We start from the raw sequence: 20,206 nt of genomic DNA on the forward strand, positions 1-20,206 counted from the left end.
TGACCTGTTTAGATTTTAAGCAACTGAAATATCAAACGGCAACGACCGACAATGACCGCTGTCGATTATCCGCCGAAACAGATTTGATTGAGCACACAAGGCAAGAAAGCAATTATTACTTATAAATGGATCACAGAAAATCAGTAATGACACCAACTGTTCGCGGTGAGGGTAAGCATGTACGTTAGAAAGAAGGTAACGATTATTCTTATTACAAAGACAATACACCAGTTCCTTCAAGAACTCATCCCTATCTGCACACCCCTTTATATAGTCTTCAGCTTTCTTCCAAAGCAACGATCATAGGTTCAAATTGTATAGTGCACTTTTCATAATACTGTGCATTATTTCAATTTAGGACCGCCAAGATCCATTTGTTATTCGCTTTGTGTCATACCAAAGCATTTCCCTCACGTAACAAATGCAATTCCGCGATAATACCACATCTTAATGAGAATCAGACATCTATGTGGATCGCATTTCGTTATCCTGTTGGTAATAGAAATGTTTAGATACTCCCACAGCATATACACAAACAGATGCGGTATATAAATTATGCAAACTAGTTCGACTGAATATGTATATATCATGTCAACGCCAGCTCTTATCAGTGACAGAAAGACAGATCTGCCAGCATGTTTTCACCATACACCAAAGGGCTCACCTTTCTGATGATGATAATGACTAGCTTTGCCTTTACATCACCAGGGATGACCATGGTGTTGCCTAACGGAGACGATGAAGCAGGAACCCCACCCAAACGATTCGATACAAATGTCCTAATGGTATGTATATTTTGCTCTTCAGCTTTGAATATGTTTGTATTTGTTATTGTTTCCCGAAAAACAACGCTAAGATCTTGTTTGTTTGCCTCTTGACTGCAATGTTGGATGAGTGTAAAGTCTGGACAGCGTGTGTTTGTGTATTTGTTGTTTATCGCTTCACTCAGAGATAACCCAGCTGTATCGCGGCGGCCTGTAAATACGCCAGTCTGGACCAGATAACCCACTGATCGATATTATGAACAACCAATTCACGCTGTCGGGATACGATGACAACCAAGTCATCCAATCGCCTGACAATCCGATCCATTTGGTAGCCTGCTTCCCCTTGTAAACATATAGAACCCTTGAAGATCCGGGTTAGAATTGATCTTCAGTAACATGCTTCATGCTTGTCGTAAGAGGCGACTAACGGGATCGGGTGGTCAGGCTCGCTGACTTGGTTGACACATGTCATGGTGTCCCAGTTGCGTAGATTTATGCTCATGCTGCTGATCACTGAATTGTAAACACTTGATAAATATTCGTAATGAGTTTGATGATAAAACTCGAAAGGTGTATCATGGTGTTTCAAAGAGAAGATTTCAAGTACAGTAGAGGAATGAATGAATTTACTACCTTTTCACTTATTCGATACCGTATGTTCAATGAGAAGGGTCACTTATGCTACACCTTAACTATCAAATGATGCCTTTGTAAGAAAGAGATCATCCGGCAGATACTCTATTTGGGTCATGTCATTGGAGGGTCAGTCCATTGACCGTATGAATTATCGTTGGAGATTATCGGTGACGACCTGGTCGCACTGTTGTCTGGAATTGTCATTTTGCAGTTTATATTGTTGCAGAGACACACCATTCCGACTAGTAACATATGTTATATTTGGGATTACACTTTCTTAGTAAAATACAAATTCTAGTACTTTATCCAGGATGGGCCTCAACCCCAAAAGTACTAGAATCTGTACTTTACTAAGAAAGTGTAATCTCAAATATAACATATGTTGCATTTGACCACTTTCTAAATGGCATTGTGTAATCATTCCGACTAGCATTGGTATTACCAGATTAGGTCGCATGCCATATGTAATACTGCCCAACATCATGATATTACCGCTCCATACCGATCAAGAATTGCTATCCTGACATGCCGATTGCCGCTGTGTCGCCAGTAATATTTCCTGTCATTTGTAAACCGGAAGCCAAACCTAAAATCGTCGGTGTAAGCTCACCTAAGCAGCAGGTGTTGAAATGTGCCCTACGGTTATTGTATCAATTCTCTGTCGACAACAGAGTAGTTTTGAATCTATTGCGTAGTTCGATTGATAAATGAGACGATCATGTAAAGATTTCACTTTAGGCCTGCACGCCCAGTTCTCATTGAAACCCAAACCGACAGTCGAGAAATTACACTTTTTGAATTGTCAATCATTTTTAAGCGTTTGCTAAGCTCAACTGCATAAGTGATAGTGAGTTCCCCAATGAGTCCACACAGCTTTGCGTCATGAGCTGACGTAGTGAAATTCTGGCCCATTTTCCTTGAAATGAATGCAATAGATGGTTCGGCGTCTAGAGCGCTGGTTGACGTTCACGTCGGCCGAGGTCATTCCACAAATGCTCAATGGGTTTGGAGTTGGGCGATTTGGAAGGCTATGGACGCACTGTAATGTTCCCATTCTGTAGATATTGGTGTGCTGTGTAATGCCTAATGTTGCTGGAGCAACTCCCTCTGGCGGTGAATGATCGGAACCGTGTGAATCCTTAAAATCCAGCCCATAGTAAAGAGACTGTCATGTTGACGAAGGTAAATTTGCAATGTTAGTGCTACTTGGTCTTTCTGCAACATTTGCAACCATAGACCGTGATAGTTTAATCCATCCTCTGAAACTGGATTATGGTTTTACTGACATAGTACTTCAGAGGTGTATGCTCTATCATTCCGACTCATCTCAGTCGTCACAGTTGTCTCAGGGTGCAGTGCTTTCATGTGGCGTCCCTCAGTCCCCCTGAGGCATTGTTTATCTGTACAACCAGGCTTACTTACTGAGATTGGCCATAACGTCCATGCAGATGATTCTCAATTGATGAAAGGATTTGCTTTAACCAAAGCAAGGCAAGAAGATTCATGTATCAGCATGGAATCATGTGTTGTTTCATGACGGATAACATGCTCAAACCTAATGTAGGCAGAACTAAGGTAACTGGAATTTCTACTCCTTTCAGACTAAAACAATGTTGCATCAGCAGTCTATCAGTTGGTCAAATCCATTCCAATCTCACAGTCCGTTAAAGATCCCTTATTAGCGAAGACTAGCTCAGTTATCTTTGTCATTTTCACTTCAGGAATATTGGTTCGGCATCTTTGCATTCCTCCTTTCTGTACCTCGTTGAAGTCATTCGGTGCCAGATCATTCCAGTGCTGCTGTACCGAGGAGCTGTCTTCACCTTTACCTCAAATGCGCTTTCCTTGATTGGCTCTAAAATTGGCCATCTGCTCTTTAATAACTAACAATTGTTTAACCTCAGAACGCATGTGCGTTCAGCGCCATGAAAGTGGCCTTATTACGTAATTGCCCTGAAGGCGTACATGGTTAGATCTCAGCGTGTTTGATACGGCACCCTAACACCAAGACCCCCCAACTACCATATCGGTTATTTCGTTGGTGAACTTGTAATCTGCCGTCATCGCACTCGAACGTTGCTGCACCATTGAACCCGTCAACTTTGATGTTGATGTGTCGCAATAGGATCTTCAAGCTTGAAGTCCAGCCTCCAGCAAATTGATCACGAATCTTTTGCGCCAACCAGGCACTCTACTTGCAGTTGTACTTCAACAAATGAAGCACCCGGATGTAGCTATAACAAATGAAGCTCCCGGATGAACCTATCACTCTGCATTCGTTTCATGTGCACAAGGACTGACATTTGCAACGCTCTCCTTGGTGTCATTCCTTTAGGGGCATATATCGACAAACAAAAACTTCTTTTTTGGGGGAGACTTTGTTATACAAAAAGGCAGAATTTATCATCTCAGTTATTTCTCACTCGGTTGTATTCTCTCAGATATAACTGTAGCAGTACATCACTGGGCTTCATACCTGATATTCGTCGACTTCTACATAGATATGAGTTGCAAGAACATTCATGACGTACATGTCTTGGAAGAATAAGGTTAAAGCCACTATTAAGCAGTGGGTGACCAGAATGGATGAAGATCCCGACCTGAAGCACTTCAAACTGATTCACCCCCATATCCTACCTCACATGGCCTGGTTGGTAGACAAGAGTTATCCTTCCTTGAAACCCTTGTGCAGAGTCGTTGTCCAGCTGTGTGCGTGTTGGAGACCTGGCAAAGTCAAGGGACAATGTAAACTGTGCCATGAGGACTACTGTGATCTTCTGGTGCACACTGTGTGCTCCTGCTCTGGAACATCTGACTAATATTAGAGAGAGTCTATGGTGCGACATCATCAACTGCAGTCCAATTGAGGTCAGTGTCTGCCTTCACAACCAGAGTGACATTGGACTGGCATCCATGCTGCTATCCTAGGCCTGTAGACCTCCGTTACAGCTGAGTGATGACGAGACATTGCAGTATGCCAAAACCATCATAACTCACATTGAGTCCTTCAACACACGTGTGGAACTCTTTTCTTTTAAAAAAATATGAATAAAATAATAATACACACACAAAAATGACAATAATAATGATAACCCCCCCAAAAAATGTATGTATGTATAATGTAATTTAATGTATATGCATCTCATTGTACTTTCCTTTGGAGGAATAAAAGCTTATATATCAATATCACCCTTTTCGGAAAGTATATTAAAAGATATAGGCACGTATGGTCAGTGATTGCTGTTACTACCTAAGCAGTAATGAACTATAGGATAAACTTGCACTGTTAGTGTCACATTTCATGTCTATTAACTGAAATTGGATTAAATGTGTCTGTGAATATAATACAACATTCAATGTGGGAGAAGTATAAATAGTGTAGTTGATATTGTTTGAACATTATACTATTGAGATCTCCAAAAGAAAACTGTAATAACCATTAGTATAAAAAAAACTAGAAAAAATTTAATTCATTCGAAAATGAATGTTATTTACACGAACGTAAGCGATATTCCATCCTTCCAAAGAGAAGTTGTTAACAGATGAAACCCTTTAGAAGTGTCTTAATGTGTCACAAGCCGTACATTGCTGCAAAGAAGTCCCCTCACGTATGGGCAACCCATGAACCCGACCGCCTCGACTGTGACACCCGTGCGTATACAGTTAAACACGAGTGTCCATCTCGTTCGTCACTCGTGTACTTAATGTACTGGTTCGTGGGGTAGCCTATTGGTTAAAGCGTTCGCTCGTCACGCCGAAGACTCGGGTTCGATTTCCCACATGGGTACAATGTGTGAAGCCCATTTCTGGTGTCCCCGCCGTGATATTGCTGGTATATTGCCAAAAGCGGTGTAAAACCATGCTCAATCACTCACTCAGATGCAATTCCCTTATATGGCAAGTATCATTGGTTCCCGTGTTTGTTCAGGTGAACACGTGACTTGACTTTGAATGTGGTTATGAGCAGTTTCACCGGAGGGTACAAATAGTGTCACCTTTCGCAAACACGTGGTTTCTTAACTGATTAACGACGATCCAAACACACATGGTTATGATACAGTCGGAATGGTACAATGAAGGTGCCTTATGATTACGTAAAGGTCTCTTATATTGATCCGACAATCGCTACTCCTCTTATTACATTACTGATTCGCACATCAGCTTGCCACAGTATTAATTGTATTTATTACACTGTGTCATATATATCATATGTTACATATGTGCACATATCATTTTTGCCTAGCAACCATTGTTTCTGTATTTTGTTGTCAGTGACGTCATTAAGCAATTGAACGTGACGTCAATGAAGAGGTGCGTTATCGTTGCTCGCTCTCGCTCGGACAATACAAAATTTCACACTCGTTTCGTATAAGTCGTATGGCACAGTTGCTCGTGTAATGATCTCTATATATTAATTAAGTAATACATACACAGCCTATATACATTGTTTGGGGATGGGAAAAACGTAAACAAATCGGAAAGGTTCATTCAAGGTTTTGTAAATATGTATTACAGATTGGTTCTAGGGCATCAAGTAGAACCGCACTGGCAGAATGAGGTCGTTATCCTATTGAAATATATGCTATATTAGCCTTGGTCGTTTTGGATGAAGATTTTACGGCAACCGCCATACAGATATACAAAGAATATTATGAAATGTTAAAAAGACAAGATGATAATGGGGATGAAAACTGGGTATCAAAAGTGAGAATGTTATTATTTAGATACGGTTTCGGCTATGTATGGATAGCACAAGATGTTGGTAACGAGAAACGTTTTCTGGAGAATTTTAAACAGCGTTGCAAAGACATATAGTATCAAGAGTGGCATCAATATATAGCTTTTTACGAATCTTTGACGTTCTATTCAACCATAAAGACTGACTATTTTCTTGAAATATATCTTGTAACTATTACTTCAAAAGATTTACGGAGATGTTTGACAAAACTTCGTAGTAATGTACATGATTTTAATGTTAATTCGTAAAGATACTCCAAAAACTATGAAACTGCGTTTTGTAGTTCCTGTGTGACTGAACTAGAAGATGAATTCCATATTACATTAGTATACCCTCTTTATAATGAGTATCGTGCTAAATAGTTTCCTGAAAATTGCCCTCATGTTCAAATGTTTATTGAATTGACGAGAACAAGCGATATGAAAAGACTATTAAGACTGTATCTTTCTTAAAAAAGTGTTTGTACTTCGATCGAAACAAAAATCTCTGTGAACACATAATCGTATCAATTGTAATAAGATCTACATTCTCAGTGTGGCGCATATGCATGTCTTTACCATACTGTTTTACACATGTTGTACTGTTTGCCATATAAACGTAATAAAGGATGTTGATGATACATTGTTTGGTTAGGTGATATGTAACGATTGCAGATGTTGGACATTATAGATCCACTTCGTAATGCGGAAACGAGAAGATCAAAACTAATTTGCACACGTCAGTGTTAGTAATGACGTCTCACACATCTATAAAGAAACATAGTTACATTAATAACGCCGAACAGCCTAAGACTCGCACATAAAATACTTAGGTTCAGGATTAATTGAAACAGGTAGTCTAAATTTGCTAGTTAAGCTTATTACTACACGTATATGGCACAGTGACTTCTAAACAATAGCAGTTGGTCTGTTATCCTATTGGATCTAGTTAAAGTTTCAGTAAACGACGGGGGCTTTATGTGTGGTTTTCGTTTGAAACCAATACATATTCCGACACAGTTTGGATTCAGTTCAGCCTGTAATGCCACTTATACGTTGATAAAGACATTTTTACATTTTTTGGTCCAAGTTTGGAAAAAGTGAATATTCAAAGATTGTACAGGACAAATATTTTTCTTGTATCCCTTTACACGCCACAGTGAGAAATATTGAAGCAGTATTACGGCGGTCTGTTAAAAATTGACAATCCACTGATTGCTCTCATAATCGATGGGATTTTTGGATTAGACGACATGCATCACTCAAGTCAGAGAGTGGGTGAGTTTAGTTTTACGCCGCTTTTAGCAATATTCCAGCCATATCACGTGCGGGACACCAGAAATGGGCTTTTCACATTGTATATATATGGGGAATCGAATCCGGGTCTTCAGCGTGACTAGCGAACGCTTTAATCACTAAGCTACCCCCGCCACCCCCACGTCAGATAGCCTGCACACCCTATCCAATGAGTAGCCTCTTACGACAAGCATGTATTGCTCAAGAACAATTGTAATCAGCCTAAGATTTCTACGCACATAACAATAGCACTTCGCCTTTACTTTCCTTTTCATATTGATTGCGGTAGCATATATATCTATTTGTTTGTTGGTTGACTTGGCTGAAGGATGTCACTATATTGTGTACAATGCTGGTCCCAACAGTAATCACTGGACTGTATTGTCCAGACTGGATCATTTACATACTGCCGTCATATAGCTGGAATATTGCTGAGTAAGGCCTTCAACAACAAAGGGATAAACATAAAAAGCAAAATTAATTCAAAAGGATATCCAATCTTGACCATCCTTAGAATCAAATTCCTTCTTGTGTAATGGGAAAAACACTGAGCTGGGCACGTCCTGTCCCAACTGGTAGTACTCCCTATGAAAAACATTTGGTTAAAAAGTAAGTATTTTGGTTTAAAAGTAGACAGGTGGACAGGGCCATAGCCTTGTGTTTCATGTGTGACTTGTGCACTGAACCACGTGCCTCCGTGGTGATTGCGTGTCATAACATAAGGTTGAATGGATCGTCACTCAAGCACTGAAACATTCATAATGTCAAGGTTGCCGTATTAGAGTTATTATTTTCACTCCCTTTTAGCCTCTTTTTAAGTAATGGAAATAACGCCAGTGCCATGCTACGAATCACTACGCAAAACATTTTAATCTGATCGAGACTAAACAGAAAAAGTCTATTTACTTTTTCATTTATAATGACAATGGTCTTTCATTCCTAGATAAAATATAACACGTTACGTGTGGCATGATGTTCTAAGAGACATTTTCTCATATGTAATCTCTCTTTTAATGATAAGCCGTCCTCGTTGACAGAAATAAGAAATCAATTCAACCAATTATAGCATCCCATTCATACTATTAGGTGGCGCCGATCCTCACCCTCCCACTCGCAATATCAGGTGGACGTGTGTCTTAAGCCGGTGCTTGTACGGACTCAATAACTAACTGGTCAATACTCGACCATTACAAAGTTGGCGAGCACCGAAGATGGTCGCCTGCACATTTATGCTCGTGTTAGGTATGGGTAGCATTCTTGTCCCATACACAGAACAGTTCTCAGTTTCAAGGTCAACTGGACAGTGGCAAGAAAGAACGCCATTTAAAAGATACGACACTAGCCTTTTAATGGTAAGCCTGTATATATTAACTTTTTTTCATGTTATACATTTTAGCATTTGAAAATTCAAGGAATATTGTCTATTGAATTTAAACGGATTAACACTAATAACTTTATCAAACGAATTGCCTCCTGAAATGTTTTAAGTTCCAAAAGTAAATTGTGTGTCAGATCGCTCCTAATGTTCTTTTTATGTTTAAGTTAAAAAGGGGGAGGTGGGGTAGCCGACTGGTTAAATCGTTTGTTTCGTCACGCCGAAGACCCGGGTTCGATTCCCCACATGGGAACAATCTGTGAAGCCCATTTGTAGTGTTTCCCGTCGTGATATTGCTAGAATATTGTTAAAAGCGGCGAAACACCATACTAACTCACTCACTAAGTTAAAAAGTAGTTCAAAGCTTTACTAAAGCCTGTGATTGCTGTGACCCTGATGAAACAACTTTTCACCGAGAGTTGTAAGAAACGTTCTTAGAAATAGATGTAGAGATAACATATTACCAAAGATGTGAAATGTCGACACAAAAGGTTGGAGCTGCTGGACTATTGCACAACATAAAGGGTAAGTTGAATATTTAAAAGCTGAAGTCATCTTGTGGATTCTTTGTAAATTTTTATGCATTACAAAATCCGATCTCTTATTGATCATTAATCTCTTTATTTCTAATTGCGGTGGGTGTATCAGTGGAAGAGAATAGTTTATTCAGAAATATTTGAACAAAAGACATTATTTAGAAAATGTTTTTGATTGCCATAATGATGATTTCCACTGAAACTCTGATTTAAAATAACTATACTTTACTTGGATATCGAGCCTCATGATTTTCTTGTACCTTTGATATTTACGAGAATGACATTCTCAGATGTTTCTGAGGGTACAGGAAAAAAACAAACCCATTATAGACTGCAAACAAAATCTTTTTCTGAATTGCATATGTACAAAAGGTCATCATGGTCGTAAGTCTGATAAAGATAAATGATGCTGCATTTTATAATGCTGATGCGTACGAGATGGGTAGCAGGGTGAAGGCTCCCTTATTCGCTGCCGTAAACGTAGTCATATCCCTATATATATTTTGTCATACTAGTTCTTTCAAACCCACAGGGGTATAATGTTTGAAGCCCATTTCTGGTTCCCCCCGCCAAGATCCATTTGTAGTGGTGTATGGTCACATGCATACAGTCACAAATCAGTTGAAGTTAAGCAACGTTGTGCGCGTATGGATGGGTGACCGTGTTTGGCAGCTTAAATGAGTTTTAAGGACTTCAGTCCTGCCCCACAGCGAAGCACATGTGGCACATGTGGTCTCACTTAGGCAAGTGAGTTTGTTCATTGGTTGTTCTGTTCACCCAGCTCTGAATGGGTACCCGGTGGGAAAAGTGATATGACTGTCTTCCAGCGCGTTACAGGCAGCTTGGGTTATCCGGGGTAATAATGCGTCAGCGCTTTGAGCATGCACAAGTGTGTGGAAACAGGCGCTTTATACATATTAGAGATTATTATCATTATTAAGATGTTGCTTAAATGTTGATAAAAGCGGCGTATGACAACACTCAATCAATTTCACAAAAGTGATATGGATAGGACCTTCTCCACTTCGGGCTTTTCTAATACATCCTGCTGATACTCCGAGTAAAAGCTGAGTAAACCCGTACGTATTTGGAAGTAAGATAGGCTTCATTATTTAATGTGTTCTCTGATTACCATACCTTAACGGACACGGAGCGTTACCTAACACGAGAAACGTGTTTCATTTATACCTTGTGTATTCTTAAGTCTGTTTATCTTAGATAAACGTCATAGTCAAAGCCTTTTTAGAAGGCTACAGAATCCATTCCAACACAATGCAAGGAAACTAAATATGTTTACCTCCTTTAACCTCTCTTCTCAGCGTAAATGAAAACGATGCTATTCCATGTACATCCTTGGTATTTTAAATATTCACACGAATACTGATTAATGGTTATACTTGTTATGTATACGTATTTAAGATTGAAATCTAACCAGCTACTCTAACTGAAATAAATCCGTTGGAACGAATGGTATATTTTAGCCTTTGAATTCTTTGGAGAGAAAATAATACGTGACACGTTAAAATATTGTTCTTAATTTGCCCACGGGCGCCAGTGATACCATATGTTTAATTCTAAACCCATAAGCCATTCTAGCTCAGTCGAGAACGGTATTTATGAAAATATTGCATAATATATGATATACTGTAAGTGGTAATTCTTTTGTGGTTTCTAAAGCTTGTGTTACTAATGATTCAAACATACCATGTGCTTATATGCACGATTAAAGATTCAGTGATTCAACCGTACCTGAAATAGAACGGGTATGGAATTATAGCGTATGGTCTTAGGTTATGAAAATAGACAAACCCGACCTTTTCCTTGAAACTGTACATATTTTTCTATATTATCTATGCATTACAATGATACATTGTGTATGTATTTACCTGAGATATGTTAAATTAGGGAGTTCCCTGCTTACGTATATTACATAAACAATACTTTAGCTTTTTGAATCCAGAATATCCACACCGTGTGACAGATGGTTTAATCGAAATTAACTTCTTCAATGGCAACTTTTTCAATAATGATCTCATGATGAATTGTATGTAATGGAAATAACATACTTGGCAAACAAAATGAACTTCAACACCTCAGCTCATCAAAAATCGCATTATTTTCCCCTCCGCCCAACCCTTTCTGCTAAAGCCCTAAATGAAGCAAGTCTAGATTTCCTCGGGTTCAGGATCTGAATCTCCCATCTCACTGGGGCTCCTTTTCAATGTATAAGGACTTGTTTGTTTCAGAGACTAAGCGTTAGGTGTACATTCAGGTGTACGTTTTAATGTGTTCCATATTAAGCTCCATAAAGGTCGCACAAAGAAAGACATATTTCTTGGTCCAGCAGATGTACCACCAAATCCATGAATACAATCAATTAATGACCCATTCATATTCACTGAAAGTATTTGAGACAAATATAATTAATGTAATTTGTATCCTCAAGGATTGTCTTGACGTTATACTATCTAAGAAATGAACCTAGTTCAATTGTGGCAAAATGTTTGATATTTCAACTTTGATCGCCGCTATCCCAAGTGACGAACTTACAGGAAAACTTTATTCCTTGATTTTGTGTTACAAAACCAGGTGGCCACAGATACAGGTCTTCAGAGGTTCAGGACAATTTGTACAAAAAACAAACAAAGTTCACGGAGAAAACAATGTGAAATGCTGGATTCCTCGTTGATACATCTGTGTATAAATATTGGTTACACATATATACAAGAAGCTTCCATGGGCATCCACTGTGCTCCTCTTCTTGCAGATCTGTTTCTTTTTGCATATGAATCAACACAAGGTATTCTGGCTATGACGTTTAACTTCAGCACACCTCATGCACACTGATGATCTGATGCCATTCATTGACCATCAAATAGCCAATTCTCTTCCATCGTTTTATCCACCTGAACTAGAAATAACACAGTGAGTCCGCCTCATCTGGTAAGAACCTAGATAAGCATAAGTTTCCACAAGACTGTATGCCAAGAGGCATGCCTTCAACTTCCTAATAGTCACGTTTTTGTTTATGTCAAGCAATATTCCTGCAGCTCAAGCCATGGGTGTTTATATTTCAGAACTCGAGCTCATCCTTTTCCTAACATTTTAAAGAGCGCCATACGACTTTTTCAAAGAAATGTTTAGATGACGGTTTAAGATCCAAACATCATTAAAGCTTTAAACAAGTTTTAAGATATTTGAAAGACATTTCCAAGTTTCACGCATCTGTGACAAAAATACGTCCGATGCAATTCCCTAGTTTGATGTGTACCATATGTTTCTGTATTTTCCCACATTAACAGTGGACAAACCTTGCATTTGTTTAAAATGGATAACACCGGTGGAACTGGATAAGGTCACCTGATATCACCACTGTTTGATTCATAAACACGTGTTCACAATATCGTCGGAATCTTCGACTTTTAGCAGAGATTCATGAAGACATGATTCATGAGTAAGACTTGAAGGCGTGAAATTCCTTAAGAGTTTATTAACGTAAACACTTTTATTATTTCATTCCTGAAATACAGGTGCTCGCGAAATCATTAGGCGTGTCCTGCTTTGCTGGTACCACTTACTCAGGACGCAAAGCAGCCCTTAAAGATAGTTACGTATTTGTGGCCAGGTGAAGGAAGAGATAAGAAGTAGCCATAAAACACCGTTACAGACAATAAAGAGTTATATAAAATGGTATAGCTGAAACATGATTTTATAACATGTTGCAGTCGAAACACGACTTTTGGGTTTCAAAAGAATTCAAAATCCGATGACTTCAGGTGAGAAAACAGTGGGTTACAAATTAAAATGATATGCGAGGCTGCAGGTAGATTAACGATGGAGACGATTGTACAATTGTGACTATATCAAGAACACAAATTAGTGTCAGCAGTATTACAGCTGTACGGTGTTGTTTGTAACCAACTCGAGTCTGGACCAGACAATCCAGTGATTGTCACCTGCGATACGATGACAGAGCATGTGTTTATGAATCACTATGAAATTGTGATGATACCGGGTGTTCGCGAAAAGGTGAGCATATTGGGCCCAAGCTGTGGCACCCGTCATAAACATATGCTAAGTCTAGTCAATTGTTCACCTGAAATAATTCGGGAACGTGTGGTATAAGTCAAAATAGGGAATTGCATAGGACATAATTTTTGTCACTGATGCATCAAATTTAGAAATTTCTTCCACATGCATGTCTACCATAAAACCTCTTGAAAGCTTTACTGAGGCCCTGAACTACTACTGAGGCCAGTTTCAATGTTGCTTATATTTACCCGTGTATAAATATTCTATGTGCATCCATTGCTACTGTGCAAAGTAGAAAAGACATGCATGCTAAGTGCCATGCATAGGCCTACTAGAAATGCTAAATATATGATATGACAAAGCCTTTGAAAAATTGTTTTGACAGTTATCTGAAGTGAACATTACGGATAACTTGATTTATTGCTTCAAAACAAGTACAGAGGCATGGGTAAAATGTTTTCTTAAAAAAGTGATATATGTAATGTGAACACATTAGTTTTGGTTGTTATATAAACATGTGATTAAAAATAAGCTGGACCTTATCATCGTTAGATGTTCTCAAGAAGACTGTATGTATGTAATGTATGTATGTATGCATGTATGGCTGTATGTATGTATGTATGTGTATGTGTGTATGTATGTATGTATGCGTGTGTGTATGTATGTATGCGTGTGTGTGTATGTATGTATGTATGCGTGTGTGTGTACATATTGTAATTTTAATTGATGTTGTATGATGCAACAAATACATTAAATGTAATAATATACATAATTAAGGGGTTTAATTGCAACGTATAGCTCTTGCTATGATGTATAGCTCAAGCTAACATGTCGAGCAACTAATAACTTACAATGTATGTATTTTGGTTAAATACATCCGGTATGTATACATTTATCCTGGTATATATACCCATGCTCAGAATGTTTGCCACCTCTACACTGAGAGGTATTTCGGGATAGACAACAGTAACGAACATTGGTTTATATTGCTTGTGAGTGCCAGTATTGGATAATGCAAACTGTAGCTATAGCAATAACAATAACGCGTTACCCTATATACCTCATGAAATTGATTGAATAAATGTTGCTTCAGCTTCCTCTAAGAAGGGCGGTGGGGTAGCCTAGTGGTTAAAGCGTTGGCTCGTCACGCCGAAGACCCGGGTTCGAATCCCCACATGGATACATTTTGTGAAGCCCATTTCTGGTGTCCCCCTCCGTGATGTTGCTGGAATATTGCTAAAAGCGGCGTAAAACCAAACTCGCTCACTCACTCAAATATATTTGGGAATACAATAGGATTTACTCTTGAAAATAATAATTTCTATATTTATCTAACGGAAAGGTTTAGTGAAAACCATATTAGCTTAGGAATTCTTGATCTCAAAGGTTACCTATTAGTCTGTGCTAAGATGCACATCGGTTTACAACATTGAAGCAAACGCGACAGCAAGAGGTCATGATTACAAAATAAATCACAGGAAACGATAACTCAAACGTTAATGTAACCATAAGTACTTTCCTCTGGATGACCGCAGAAAAGTGCAAGTTTATTTTCGCCAATAACAGAATTCACAGTGGAAATGATCGCTCTTTGCATGGTTGTTTCAGTTGATAGCTTTCCGGGTCTTCGCCCTCGCTTAACACTGGGGTCTGTATAATTCGATCTGGTAATCACGAAGAAGTCTTGAATGGTTACCCTCACTTTAAACCTGTTGTCGTCCATAAAACCATAGATCAATGTTGAATGAGATCCGACATTCCACAGAGGCATAATCGTTTCTATACATGTTATGCACCTGCACATGTTTTCCTGAGAAGTTGGGTCTGTCTGATCTCAAGCAGCTGGCGCGTTGGCATCAGGAAATGAAAAGTTAGCACTGCTAAATAGAAAATGCAAGCAGAGCTGATCAGACTGTTATTTTCTAACCGCCTTCATATAGCTGGATTATGATGTGACGAAATATACAAATCCTAATTAGGGCGGAAGGTCATTGTCTCTTCTATGATAGGGTCTCTGGTAAAATTAGCCGTTCATTGGTGAACTGATGTTTACGCAATAGCTATATATCAACAATATTATCAACTTGTAGTGAGAAAATTACTGAAATGAAAATGCCCATAGTCAGGGGGAAGGACAAGCTAGGATTAAGCCCTTTCTGGCCCACTGAAAATATCAAAGTTACAGGAAACTTTGAGATACCGGTTAGAAGTTATCATAGTCAGTGAGTGAGTGCCGTTTTAGCATGTTTCAGCAATATCACGGCGGAGGACACCGGAAATGGGCTTCACACATTGTACACATGCGGAGAATCCAACCCAAGTCTTCGGCGAAATTAACGAGCGCTTTAACCACTAAGCTACCCCACCACCAAAGGAAGTTATACACATTAACTAGCCCTGTTTCCCCACCTATGTCTATATGTCATTCGAAAATATTAGACCAGCTGTAATTATATTTTATACATTTTAGGACACCTAAACACACATGCTGGCATGTATAAACATATTACAACATCTATGATATGTTAAATGACATAGGATCGCTTTGGAGACTTTTTATCACCTTTGAAACATGTGTCTTGTACAATTGGTATCTGGAAACGAGCAATAAAGGGCAAACCATTCCATATGGTTGTAGTTATAAAAGGAAAGGCAATAAACATGTAGTTCAGTGTCTTGATAAGAGTGATAGGGATACTAGGCAATGTTTCGCCGGAACTGCATGCGATTCCATCTATTCTCTTGGCTTCAGGTACAACATTAGATGTGTGAAGTTGATGGTGACCTCGGGGCTTGTCTGCAAAACGTCCACCCACGTGCATATACATCCTGTGCAACCAATAATTCCTACCTTAGAATACCTATCTGAATGCTTTAATTATCAAACGCTGACATGATTTATTTCACTTCGAAGACTTTCTAAGGATTGTTTTGATAAATGAGGTTATATGTTTAGTTTGCGGTTCTGTCTGTAAAAGTGACTGAAGTGATTGAAAAAACCACAGTATTTCGATCGATGTTCAAGGGACAAAACCACAGATAGAATCCCAACATGTCTGACTAATGTTTGCGTGTATAAATCATTGCTCTGTTATATTAAACCTACTGTATGCCCCAAGAAAAACATTGCGTTAATGTTTCTTTTCTGCAATAGAAAATCGATTCAAAGCAAAAATTTGGCATTTATTTGATTCTAGAAAACTCGTGCACGTTTATCGTTTGATCGTCCAGATTTACGAGTCATGAACTTCCTTAGACCCCACACCATTATGTCCACTGGCAGAAATTTAAAAAAGATGAAAATATAATTTAAATTAAAATTTCATTTGAAGATAAAATATGTCAATTAAAGATGATTAAAACGATAAAAAAAAAAACATATTACAAAGCAATATTAAACGAAGATACAGGACTATGATGAAAAGCGGCATGGTATTAGAATGATAATGAGTCTCAGTTTAGTTTTCCTGTAATAAATATACACTCAGCATAATGAAATGCCACAGCAGCACGTGTTAAATGTGCTTAACTGTTACTTTTAGAAGCAATTATCGAATCATGGTCTGGAAGAGGAAACGTTGTCTCAGTGTGGCCAGAAATATCTTCTTATTGCCTCCCAAAAGCTGTTTATGGCACCTCCACACGTGTCTGCAACTCTTACATCAGCATTAACATGAAGGGGCATCAGAAAGTAAGCGATAACGTCAAGATAGGGGTCATAAAGTCATGAGCTAGGTAGATGTCGCCACTATACGTTGCCATCAAGCCCAATTAACATATGAATGTCTGAAATGGTTTGTATTTGCTCGGTTGCCAAGTGAGATACGTGCATAAAAGAGATACACTCTGGTTAGTAGCGTTGAGTCAGTGCTCGTTATCTCAAGCTGAAGGGACCAGTTCTGATAAAACGGCCATTTGATTATTGCAAAACAATACAGCTGTTGGTATTTGAATATGGAAAATACGGTTTTCGTGGTGATAAAGTTACAGGAACACAGAAGCAAACGCGGACACATTTCCAGTCTATCAAAGAACCGATAACGAAAACGGACCATGGTTTGGTTTGCACTTATATTCTTGATTTAATGATGTCGAGGTTCCAGAAGTGGGGGTGGCTGTATATGAGTCTCGGGGGTAGTGAAATGAGGTTGTACAAAGATAGCCACTGACTGAGCTGATGGTCATAAATTGATTTCCTTTTCAGGGAAAGAAATAATGTTATTTCCATTTAATTTTGTGATCAGATATGCTACTTCGAGTGATGTGGCCAATTTTGATTTGACAGATGAGGGGCTTTTCATTAAAACGTAGCCATAGTGAACAGATACATCTTTAATAATATCAACCATTCACTATCTTCCCGAGTGCCTTTGTGTACTCACACATATCGAACAGACAAGTGCCCAGGCAATCACAACGGAAATGGAAGATACCATGCGATTTTCCGTTGGGGGCGTTTGTTTATAAATAGAAATCAGATAACGTCTGGGTCAAACAGAAGATGTATGGTTTAAATGAAACTGTCATAAATCATCGATTAGGTGACGGGTTTGAAATAGAACCCTAAAATTACACAAGGGCCAAGATATAATGATTCGAGCAAACGAATACTTTCCCAAGTTTTCTGACTCATCTGTTTGATTGGCATTTAGAAGTTGGTGACTAATAAAAAAGTAAGATTGTTTATGGATACCACCTCCTTTTTTATATATGATGCGACGTTTCGGTATAGATTCTTATACCGTTGTCAAGCAAGAGTGAGAATCCATACCGAAACGTCGCATCATATATAATAAAAGAAGTTGTTATCCATAAACAATCTTACTTTCTTATTTTCTGACTCAATAGTCTATTATATCAGTAAGCTGTTTAAAACTATTAGAAATCGTCCTAAAAAGGGTCAGTCTTCTAATGATTTTTCGGTCAAGGCTGACCAAGATTAGCTATGTATACTATTCCTTTGAATGTTTGTTAAGGATGGAATATGTAACTTCAAAATATAGAAATAAATATAAAAAGGAAAAAGATTAGGTATGCTGTTAAGTAAATAAAGTCTTACTGGTGCAATTAGTTTGCAAGTGTACAATTAAATATACACGTTACTCTACATGTAGACTAACAACTAGTCTCTGAAATAAACATATTTTACAGAAGAAAGCTCATAGCAAAATAATGAAATATAATGAAAAGGAGCCCTGAGACTAGACTTGCTCCATTTTCTAGACTTGCGTGGGCTTTCTTGGATATATTTGCTTCAGGGTCTGTATGACAGACTACTCGACATGTGTCGGAGAACAAACAGATTGAGTATTAAGTAAGCCTTATTTAACATTATTCCTTCCATTTTGCAGGCAAACTGTGGAGGACTAGGCGGCCGTTGTCGATATATTCCTCCTGGGCGATGCGTACACGCTTGTGTTAACGGAGTAGTGAAAAACGTATGTAGACTCACTCCTAGAACACCCAATGAACGACGGTGCCTTGTTGGCCCGATTCACTGACTTCGAAGAACCAACTAGTGCCAGCGTGTAGCTGATCATACACACCCGAAAAAGAATACTGGATCAGCGATGGAAATGGTAAATGAAGTGAAACCCTACTCTGTTGTACACCATTAACGTTTGAGAGGATATGCAGCAAATGAAGAATTTTTGGCTAGAATATTGTCAGGAAAATGATACAACGTTCTTTTCCAGAAATTTCGCTTAACCCACACACGGCGCCTTCTTACACTTGGATAGTGGGCTTTAACTTTGACAATGAAGGATGAAGATTTTGCCTCTATTTATTGAAGAAGTCAGTTTTCTGAAAAATAACATTTTCACCATTTTGTATGGTAGCAAAGCACCACCCTGAACATGTTTATGTGAATCTTATTCAATGCTCTTTCGATTGCTCTATTATAACGTTTATGTCTTGCATAGACCTCTTGCCTGAACATGTACATATAAATGCAGACGTTAAAACTCCACATTATATTTCAGATGACATAAGCATAGTTTGCAAAGCTATGAAATACATTCGCAATATGTTATGAAGGAACTGTCAATTCTTGCCATTCAAATATGCTTAGCATCTATTATTACACGAACGCCCATAAGCTGACGTAGATCAAGTAAAGCTTACAGCACAATACGGAGTCTTGCAATGCGTATATTTTGTATATATCACAGTATTGTTGTATGTAATGCGTCTTGTACAGCGACGATTCTGAGCACTATGTCTGTTTTGTTTTCTCTTTTAATTTCCGATCATAAAATACAAAGTACATACTCAATTCAATAACATGCGGTACAAATGTAACCATTAAGAAGATAATAATCAGGTAAAAAAAACCTCTGTAACCTTTGTCAATGAATGTGAATATATATTAGAGAATGAATCTGGTGATTCTTTAGTTTTATTACGATAACAGAGTGAAAATATGATTGTCATGGTACGTACAAATGGCCTATTTACGAGTCTTTCATATTATTAGTTGAGGATAGTTAGTGTATGCACGTGAGAAATAAAGTAAACGGTAAAACACGATCGCTTCTGGTTGTTACTTAAGAGAACATACATCATGTGTAGGTAACATAGCAGCGAGAATCCCAAATATGCCGCTTGTCACGTGGCAACCGATACGACCCAAAGCCATACCAGTGTCGTGGTTTCTCGGTTGGTGTTGATTTAACAGATAAGGTAACTTGCTGTCAGAAAACCGAGTCGCATTTAGAGGAAGACGATATATCTTCCGAAGAAGAGCAAATGAAGATAATTGGTCATAATGTCGGGCTATACATTATCAGTATTCTAGTCGCGTAAAGGTGCAAATAGTTTATGTAAATGTTACGCTCGTGCCAGTT

General features: G+C 38.4%; 1 long non-coding RNA gene across 2 annotated transcripts; it reads left to right on the forward strand.

The window, feature by feature from the left end:
- The first annotated feature begins 629 nt into the window (after positions 1-629).
- Positions 630-19,886, forward strand: LOC124281894. Of its 2 annotated transcripts, none has more exons than XR_006899996.1 (2): positions 630-785; positions 18,710-19,886. It is a non-coding gene; the product is annotated as an uncharacterized LOC124281894 (long non-coding RNA). The 2 variants fall into 2 exon arrangements; XR_006899995.1 differs by lacking the exon at positions 630-785 and adding an exon at positions 8,556-8,767.
- Positions 19,887-20,206: the final 320 nt, after the last annotated feature.

The sequence above is a fragment of the Haliotis rubra genome, unplaced genomic scaffold (assembly GCF_003918875.1).
Source record: "Haliotis rubra isolate DU_JTF1 unplaced genomic scaffold, ASM391887v1 Scf29, whole genome shotgun sequence".
Classification (NCBI taxonomy): domain Eukaryota; kingdom Metazoa; phylum Mollusca; class Gastropoda; order Lepetellida; family Haliotidae; genus Haliotis; species Haliotis rubra.